At 38.1% G+C, this 10,633-nt stretch overlaps 1 protein-coding gene across 2 annotated transcripts in view; it reads left to right on the top strand.

Moving 5' to 3' along the window:
- PDGFC (platelet derived growth factor C) overlaps positions 1 to 10,633 on the top strand; it is a 229,725-nt gene that overhangs the window by 98,932 nt on the left and 120,160 nt on the right. The window lies entirely within an intron of this gene.

Here is a 10,633-nt window from a genome sequence, read left to right as displayed (position 1 = left end):
TGAAGGGATATCTGGTAGACCAGATTATTACTGGCAGTTAGGGTATATGGACTTTTGAGGGCTCACCATCCACTTGGATGACGGTCATATTCCCCCTTCAACTCTGTAACTAGAGAGAAGGTTGATAAGCTTTAGATCCAGCCCAATTTTCAGTGAGCTGGGCTATCCTTAATCTTTATTGTCCCTGATTCTGTTATTCTGATCCAAAGGAAGACATCCCAGCATCACAGATACCTGTAAATTCCACCCTGTGCACTTACCAGATGTGTGTACTAGGTGTCCTGGGGTGTACTAGATTCAAAACAATCTAACCTTCTGAATGGCTTTTTTTTTTTTTTTTTTTGAGTCTTTTTAGGGCCACACCTGCAGCATGTGAAGGTTCCCAGGCTAGGGGTCAAATCAGAGCCGCAGCTGCCAGCTTATGCCACAGCCACAGCAACCCAGGATCTGAGCCACTTCTGTGACCTACACCACAGCTCATGGCAACACTGGATCCTCAACCCACTGAGCAAAGCCAGGGATTGAAGCCATGTCCCCATGGATGCCGGTCGGGTTCGCTAACTGCTGAGCCACGACGGGAACTCCTCTGGATGGCAGTTTTAACAGCTGCCGTCTCTCTTAATTATTCTTGTACTCATCAATTTTTTTTTTTATATGTACATATGTCTATATACACATTTCTTTTTCATATTCTTTTCCATTATAGTTTATCACAGGATATTGAATAGTTCCCTGTGCTATATAATTGGACTTTGTTGTTTATCCATCCTGTATATAGTAGTTTGCATCTGCTAATCACAAACTCCCAATCCATCCCTCCCCTAGCTCCCTCCCCTTTGGCAACCACAGGTCTGTTCTCTGTGAGTCTATTTCTGCTTAGTAAACAAGTTCATTTATGTCATACTTTAGATTTCACCTATAAGTCATATCAAATGGTATTTGTCTTTCTCTTTCTGACTTACTGCACTTAGTACAATAAACTCCAGGTATATCCATGTTGCTGCAAATTACAGTATTTCATTGTTTTTAATGGCTGAGTAATATTCCATTGTATATGTGTACCAAATCTTTATCCATTCATTTTTCAGTGTTACATCATTTCTTGATGAACTCTCTGTCCCATGTGGATCTCACATATTTTGCTTTGTTTTCTGATTATTGCAATATATACAGTTATGTTCATAAAAGGCAGTGCCTACACCCAAAATGACCCTGGCCATTTTAAAAATTAAGTTATCAAATAGGGAAATATTTATTTTGGCTGAGATATATTCAGTGTTTTTGACTAAGAGGCACCTGGAGGGAAGATGCAGTTTTTTCCTTCTTCTTCTTCTTTTTTTTTTTTTTTTTTTCCCGCAGGCAGGTTGGCTTTTTTAATTTCTTGAGCTAAATCTTAGGTCAACTACTGATTTACTTTTAATTTCAGCTACATTGACTTTTTTGGGGGGGTCTTTTTGCCTTTTCTAGGGCCGCTCCTGTGGTATGTGGAGGTTCCCAGACTAGGGGTCTAATCAGAGCTGTAGCTGCCGACCTGCGCCAGAGCCACAGCAATGCGGGATCCAGGCCGCATCTGCAACCTACACCACAGCTCACGGCTATACCAGATCCTTAACACTCTGAGCAAGGCCCAGGATCGAACCTGCAACCTTGTGGTTCCTAGTCGGATTCGTTAACCACTGTGCCACGATGGGAACTCCCAGCTACATTGACTTTATCGTATGGAAATTCTCCCCAGATTGTGTGAGATCTGTTTTGCGCGTGAAAATTTTTGTTATATTCTTCACCAGTGTTCCCCAGGGTCTGCCTTAGAAACACTTTAAAGTTGTTCTTATGTTTGACTCTTCAAACTGGATATTTAATGTCTTTAATATTGAAATATTGATGTACAGTCAATGAAACATATTATTTTAATTTTTAAATTGTTTGAAAATGGTAATGTTTTTGTATCATTAATGTTTCTTTTCATGTTAAGACATTTTATTAACTATGTAATACACAGCTGTACATTTTTACAGTTATATAGTTGGACAGTTATATAATTGTCATCGCCTTTTTTTTTTTCTTTTTATGGCCACACCTGTGGCATATGGACGTTCCCAGGCTAGGGGATGAATTGGAGCTGCAGTTGAAGCCTACACAGTAACTTGGGATCTGAGCCACATCTCTGACTTGCACTGCAGCTTGCACCGATGCCAGATCCTTAACCCATTGAGTGAGGCCAGAGATTGAACCCACATCCTCGCGGACACTATGTTGAATTTTTAACTCAATGAGCCACCATTAGAATTCTAGTTAACGCCTTTTTTGAATGTCTCATATTTTCATGTCTCATATTAGAGCTAATATCCAAAGGGCTGTTCGGCTATTGTTTTTTTCTTTTTTTCTTTTTAGGGCCACACCTGCAGCACATGGAGGTTCCCAGGCTAGGGGTCAAATGGGAGCTGTTGCTGCTGGCCTATGCCAGAGCCATAGCAACACCAGAGGCGAGCCGCATCTGTGACCTATACCACAGCTCATGGTAACGTCGGATCCTTAACCCACTGAGTGAAGCCAGGGATCAAACCCACAACCTCATGATTCCTAGTTGGATTCATTTCCACTGCATCACAACGGGAGCTCCTCAGCTATTAATTTTTATTTTAATATAAAAGGGACTTCATGTCTGGAATTTGGCTGTGTCACAACTTCTTCAGTCTTATAAATATCCAGAGGACTACTACTGCAAGTGATGACGTATGCATATGGAAGGACAAACACCATATGGATTAACCTGACCTTTCAGGGTCTTGACCAAGAATGACTTGTGATAGTTTCAATTTAGTATGTAGCAAAAGATCTTTCTAGCACAGAACTTTATTATTCACTGAATTACTTGCATAGTAATTTTGCTATCTTTTGCTTAAAGCCAATATTTTTCATTTTTTAAATCAAGTGACAAGACCTATGTGTTATAGACTTTCCACAAATGTTTGTTAAGAGCATAGTAAGTCCAAAGAATGTGCTAGGCCTTTAGTATAAAACAGAGAACACATCAACCTTCGTTCTGTCTTTGTGACCTTATAGCCCTTGTTCCAGCCTTGACACTGCTTTACCTGCTTTCACAGTTTTTACCAAAAACTATACTCATCTGTTATTCACTATTTTATTCACCAAATACTCCCTAAATATTTTTCCTTGTATTGAGCAGCTCTTCTCTGAATTGAGCAGACTTTATGAGAAGCAGTAGGAAATGTCCATTGGGAGCAGAATATAATTTATATACATTTAGAATCTATTAAGGTGAATTATCGACTGTTAAAGAACATGCCTTTTTAATGTATTGGCCAAAATCCTATTAAGAAATACTAGTGATGCAGTTCCTATGCTTTTAGAACCAGTGGTCTGGAACAAGTGTCCTGAACTGGATCTCCTGGAATGCAGCTATCCCTCAGACTCACTTTGGGAGTTGGGGGTGAAGGGATGGGATGAGAGTTGTGGTCAAACTCTTTTTTTTGTTCAACCTATCCTTGGTGAGCTGCTAATACTGATGGATGAAAAGTAATTAGAAAAACCCAGTCTTGACTCGGGGCAGTTGTACTAAATGGTAAATATTTGGTGTGATTTGTAAATCCCATGGTGCATCGATGATGATGTAAAGCTAATTTAGTGTTACCTATACACTTTCTTTCAGTGTAAGGTTTTTTTTAAACAAAAGACTAACAGTCCACATGAATTTTGGCATTCATAGCAATCCTAAAATGCACATGTACTTAAATGCTTATTCTGTGCAGAACAATTATTATCAAAGATGGAAGCATTTGAAATTCTGTATTCAGTAGCATTAATGCGGACTGTTGAAAAGGAAACATAGGTAGACTGTGTGGCCTTGAGTAATCTCCCGTCTAGTTAAGGACATAAAACTTGAATATGTCCTTCAATTAGAGAACAGTGAAGGCCTATATGCTTAAGTTGCAGAATATGTGAGTCTGACAGATGTACCCCAAAGTTTCAGATGAGATCGTCATGAGCTCTGGGTCTAGGACTGTGTGCTGGTCCCACTCTGGCCACCAGCCCTTTGAAGCCTTGAGTCAACAGAGTATCCAGTTAGAGTGCATCAGAGCGATACCACCAGTCACATCTGCTAATGTATGTGCTAGAAAAAACAAATCCTTAATCAGGTTTTGGGATTTGAAGACCTAGCTTTGTTTGTATTTCTTTCGAGTCATAGACTCATTGCTCTGGTTTCCCAGAAGTCTGTACCTGTGGCACATTGTTTTACATATGTGTGTGTGTGTAAGTACAAATAAATTTCATTATATTATAATATTTATGATAAATGTGGTAAAGGACAGCAGCTCTGACTCTCCTGTTAATGTGGACCAGGTATAACCAAAATGGGAAAAACTATTTTTTAAATTTTCTAAAACTTTATTCATTTATTTATTTATTTATTTTGGGGGCTGCACCCACGCCATGTGAAAATTCTCAGGCTAGGGGTCAAATCAGAACTGCAGCTGCCAGCCCACACCATAACCACTGCAATGCCAGATCTGAGCTGTGTCTGAGACCTACACCACAGCTCACAGCAATGTCACATCCTTATCCCACTGAGCAGGGCCAGGGATCAAACCCATATCCTCATGGATACTAGTCAGGTTCCTTACTGCTGAGCTACAATGGGAACTCCCTGAATTTTTTTTTTTTTTTATGGCTGCACCCAAGGCGTATGAAAGTTTCCAGGCCAAAGATTGAATCCAAGCTGCAGCTGCGACCTATGCCAAAACTGCAGCAGTGCTGGATCCTTTAACTCATTGGTCCAGGCTGAGGATCCAGCCTATGCTTCTGCAGTGACTGAGCTGTTGCAGTTGGATTCTTAACCCACTGTGCCACAGCAGGAACTCCCTATTATTTTTAATCTAAGTTATCTTATATTATGTGTGGTTTTTCTTAAGAGGTTTATTTCTGTAATCCTAACTTATTTTTTTTATTGATGTTACTCATTCTTAAATAGTTTTATTCCTTTAAAATGTGCCATTCCTTTTATTGAGAGCCAAGAAAATAGAGAAATATCAGAAAAACTTTTTGAAAACTAGTTTCTGGAGTTATATAACAGGCAGTTATACAGTGAAAAGCCTGAAATTGATGCATTCTTGGTGACACTTTTGTCTTTCTGTGGATAACACATGATCAGGATTCCAATGTTGATTTATAGTAATACTGAAGCTTTATAGCCTAGCCTATAACTTAAAAAAAAAACAAACAAACAACAACAACAACAACAAAAACCAACTTTTATTTAAGCTGGTGGCTAAAGGACTTAAGCAGTTCTTTAATACAGTTTTCTGGAGTCTGTCTTAACTCATTTTCATTTGAATTAAGTAGTTAAGTGCACTTAGTATTAATCCAGAAACAAAAATCTCAATCTACACATACTGAGAAAAAAATAATTGAAAGCAGAGTTCCCATCATGGCACAGCAGAAATGAATCCGACTAGGAACCATGAGGTTGCAAGTTCGATCCCTGGCCTCTCTCAGTGGGTTAAGGATCCGACGTTGTCATGAGCTGTGGTGTAGGTTGCAGACGTGGCTCACATCCCGCGTTGCTATGGCTGTGGCATTGGTCAGCAGCTACAGCTCCCATTCGACCCCTCGCCTGGGAACCTCCACATGTGGCTAGTGCAGCCTAAAAAGAAAAAGGAAAAAAAAAAAAAAATGAAAGCGTTAAGAGAGTTGACAGGAGATCCCGTTGTGGCTCAGCAGGTTAAGAACCTCGCCAGTATCCATGAGGATGCAGGTTCAATCCCTGGCCTTGCTCAGTGTTGCTGCAAGCTGTGAGGTAGGTCTCAGATGCAGCTTGGATCTGGTTTTGCTGTGGCCATGGTGTGGGCCTGCAGCTGCAGCTCTAATTCAACCCCTAGCCCAAGAATTTCCATATGCCACAGGTACAGCTCTAAAAATTAAAAAAGAAAATAAAAAAGGCACTTGTATAGTAGCTCTCTTATCCACAGGCCATTGAAAGAGTCACACTCTTTATTCACTTTTTAAAAAATCATTATACCTGCACCATTTCTTATCCTGAGCCAGGCTTGTCAACCATCGATTCAGGATGACACAGTAACTTTTTGGTTAGACTCTTTGGGTCCTTGTGATTGCTTGTTGTTGTCCTGATCTCTAGTCTTTGCCAGAAAGATTTTTTTCTTTTTTCTTTTTTTTCTTTTTAGGGCTGCACTCACAACATATGGAAGTTCCCAGCTTAGGGGTAACATTGGAGCTGCAGCTGCGTGCCTACACCACAGCCACAGCGACACCAGATCCAAGCTGCATCTGAGACCTATGTTGCAGCTTAGGGCAACACCGGATCCTTGACCCACTGAGAGAAGCCAGGGATTGAACCCGCATCTTTGTGGATACTAGTCAGATTCTTAACCCACTGAGCCACAACAGGAACTCCAGGAACTCCTGGAAAAGATTTTTAAAACTAATCCGTCATAGGCATGTTCAGCTCTAAATTGTCTCAATTCATTCCAGTTTCTTCTATTTCTTTCTTTTTTTAGTGCTCATATTTGCAAGGAATTTCTTATGCACTTCCCATCAGAAGCTGATTTAAACCCCTGTGTTGGCATCTGCTTAAGAGAAGTTACAGCTGCTACCACAGACTGAGCAGTTAATAGGAAGGAATCCCAAGGATCATGGCCTTTTCCGTCCCGCTTGGGTTTTCTTTGTACCGTACTCTCTGAAAGGAAAAGCTGCTTGTGAAGGTCATTCTGTTTACCTATAGGATTTCCCCTCCACATTGACGTTTAGTATTTTGAGTCGCTCAGCATTCATTGTCTTCTATTGTCTCTCTCTCTTTACTGTTTCCTTTGTACAGTTTCTTTAAAGGAACTTTCCAACACTTTTATAAAGCTTAGCTCTTGTTGTCATATAACCATAGAAAGATATAATATACAAATAGATGGCATTTAAATTGGGTTTAACTTTGGAATACTGTGTGAATATGGACTGATGAAAAAGTCATCAGGTTACCGGTAGGAACTGGCTCTGTATTTGAAGGATTTCTTAATCTTCCTGGTGTTTTTATGTATCAGCTGCAGAGGGATTGAACATTCTTTTGAAGCTCTCATTCCAGATTTCTTTTTCTAAAAAAGTAAGTTTGGAGTGATAAACCTTGTGGACCCAACCTTTTAATACCAGTTGATTTATAAGTGAAGAGGATAAAAGCCATTTAAATATGTCAGGGATAACTTTGTCAAGAAGATTATGGAGAAGAATTAGTTTCACAGAGACAGCATCCTGGAGGGGAAAGTTCTTAGAAGTAGAAGATCCTAATGTATTGTGCTCAGGTTTTCATTCAAGATTGAAGACAAAACCATTTCTTTAAATTCACTTCAGGCTGGTGACTTTATAACACTAGGGAATTTGTCTGAAACAGTCTAAACTTTCGATCTAATGAAGTTCCTTTGGGTGAGATAAATTGATAGGAATTGGGAGGAGAGGAAAAAGAGAATCCTATTAAGGCCAAATAGAAAAAACAAAAATGAAAACAAAGACTTGTTAAAGTGCAGTAAAATGCATAGAAAGAAGTGAAGGGGAGAGGTAAAAGAAGGCATGACATAGGGAAGGAAGTCATTCATTTTTGTTTAGCAGACTCTTCCAATTTGGCTGTGATTCTAGTCCCTTTGGTATCCTTTTAACGGATAGCAGGATTACAAAATCAGAGGATTCTTTTTTTTTTTTTAATTTTATTGGAGTATAGTTGACTTACAATGTTGTACTCATTTCAGGATTACAAAATCCTAAAACCATTAAGACACTCTGACTGTTGTATAGTTATATTTAAGATAAGTGTACAGTTAACATTTAAGATAAGTGCACAGTTAATTTAATTTTTATTTATTTATTTTTGGCCTGGCCCCTGAAATGGGGAGGTTCTGGGCCAGCTGATCCCTAACCCACTGAGCCACCAGAGAATTCTCATAGTTACATTTTAGATAATTATGAATTTATTAATGCTTAAATATATAATCATGCACCTCCTAAGGACAATGTATTCTAGTTGCTAGGAATGTAACAGTAAGTGGTACAGACATCTGCCAGCTTTCAAGGAATTCACCTCGAAAGGAGAAAGGGACAATTAAATAAAGCAAATGTATGTTACATGAGATCATTTCAGTGTTATAAATACTAAGGAGAAACTGAAAATGATGTGATGAAGAGCTCTGAGTGAATAGTGTGAAAAAACTATCCTGTTCCTGACAACTACACAATTGCTGCCTTTTAGTTCATCCAAAAAAGACATACAAGATCTTTGTGAAGGTAATTGAAACATTTCTGAAATAGTTGCTGTAGGATTTTAAGGGCTGTGCAGACTTAAATGGGATAGTGTCTCTTCTGATGATGAGGGAGGGAACCAAGACTGAGAAAATTTTAACAGCTGACCTTTCTGAGGAATATGGCAGTGGCGACTTTTTCCACCATGCATCTATTTTCATTCCCCAACTTTTGGTTTGGATTCGGTATGTTGTCAGAAAGCTAATGTTGGCATTTCTTAGCTAACAGAAGTACACTGATGGGCATACTGTTCCCAATAGAGTTGTTCATATGGTCATAAAAATAAAAAGAAATCATAAAATATAAATGAAGAGAATACCATGTGTATGGGTAGGAGAATTTAATTTTCTAATTATATAAAGTATCCTCAGATAATTTTATAAATTAAAAATAACTTCAATGCAATTCTTGTAGAATTTCATGGAACTTGATTAGCTAATCTGAAAGTGACTTAGAAAAGTGAAGGTCCATGAGTAGTGAAGGCATTAAAGCTTATTATAAAGACATAATAACTATATGGTGTTTTTTTGTACAAGAATAGGCATGTAGGACAATGAAAAAGAACCAAAATCCCCCAGAAATTGATTTATATACATACAGCAGTTTGGTTTGCAAGACAAAGAATGGAGAAGTTTTTAGAATATTGGATGTCCATGTGGGAAAATCAATGAAATTAAATATGACTCATACCATAAACAAAAACATTTTTTAGAAACATTCAGGGGTGAAAAAAGAATATCATTTTGGCATTATAAGGTATAGTTGCTTAAATAAGACACAAAAGACTCAAAATCTGACTATTAAAATTAAACTTTTGTGGAGTTCCCTCTGTGGTGCTGTGGGATTAGCCACACATCTGCAGCGCCAAAGACACTGGTTTGATCCCGTGCCCAGCACAATGGGTTAAAGGATCCAGCATTGAAGCAACTGTGGCTCAGATCTGATCCTGGGTCGGGGAACTCCATAAGCTATGGGGTGGCCAAAAATAAATATAATAAATAAATAAATTAAACTTTTGTGTGTGCATGTGTGACAAAACCATACCAAAGTTAAGAAAAAAAAAAAAATCAGACACAGCTTTCCTCTCAGTTGTGTTCACTTAAAAATTCACTCTAGTAAAAACAAACACAAATAGGCATATTTGGTAAAAAGTATTTACTTCCGAAATGTATTCCTGAAGGAGGTATGGGTTATCAGTATGCATTTTAACATAAAAGTTTTGTTTCACTTATAGATATGTCCAAGTAGCACACAAATATATTGTTGCTTGAAGATGGCAAAACTCTGTTGGGCCACAAGGCTGGAACACTGAACCTTCATTAAGGAAGAGGAAGATTGCCATCTGAGCAAATTAATCTATATTGAAGACAGTGGTAAAACCAACAATAACCAATAGGTATTGAGCCATGTAGGCCATGTTTTATTCTATAATCATCTCAACCATATTAAATTGGCCATGTTTTAATAGATGCAGACTATTGCCTTTGGAATGGATTAGCAATGAGACCCTGCTGTGTAGCACTGGCAGTTGTATCTGGTCACTTATGATGGAACATGATAATGTGAGAAAAAAGAATGTATACATGTATATGTGTAACTGGGTCACCATGCTGTATAGTAGAAAATTGACAGAACACTGTAAACCAGCTATAATGGAAAAAATAAGAATCATTATATTAAAAAAATTGGCCATGTAATGTCATAAGCAAAAGTTATGGGATTTTTGAGGCTCATTGGCTGGTGAAATGGTGATTTCATTAATAAAGATTGACCAGCAAGGACCTGCTCTATAGCACAGGGAACTCTACCCAGTATTCTGCGACAATCTATACGGGAAAAGAATCTGAAAGAGAATGGATGTATGTACATGCATAACTGAATCACATAGTTGTACAGCAGAAATTATCACAACATTGTGAATCAATAACACCTCAATAAAATTTTTAAAAAATGAAAAAAAGCAAATTAGAAAAGTAAAATAAAAGAGGAACTAGACCTTCTAAATGAGTTTGCCATAGGATATATATGATTTAAAGGCTAATGAGAAACTTGGGGATCTGATTTTGTGACTTCAAAGAGAGGTCTGTGCTATAGCTATACATTTAAAGAGGATATACTTACAGAAGATGCTTATTTCTATCCAAGAAGTACATTAGGTCACCAAGGATTTAAGAGTATAGAAAGGAGACTGAAGATAAATCCATGGAGAGGAATGAATCTAGTTATAAAGAGGAGGCAGTTTTAGAGAATCTAAATATTAAGGAGGATAGGAAGTAGAAAGTGGTACCAGATAACACACTAGAAATGGTATTAAACACCATTT

The sequence above is a fragment of the Sus scrofa genome, chromosome 8 (genome assembly GCF_000003025.6).
Source record: "Sus scrofa isolate TJ Tabasco breed Duroc chromosome 8, Sscrofa11.1, whole genome shotgun sequence".
Taxonomy (NCBI): Eukaryota; Metazoa; Chordata; class Mammalia; order Artiodactyla; family Suidae; genus Sus; species Sus scrofa.
Note: the sequence above shows the minus strand (reverse complement) of the source record. Positions and strands in the feature narration are given on the sequence as shown.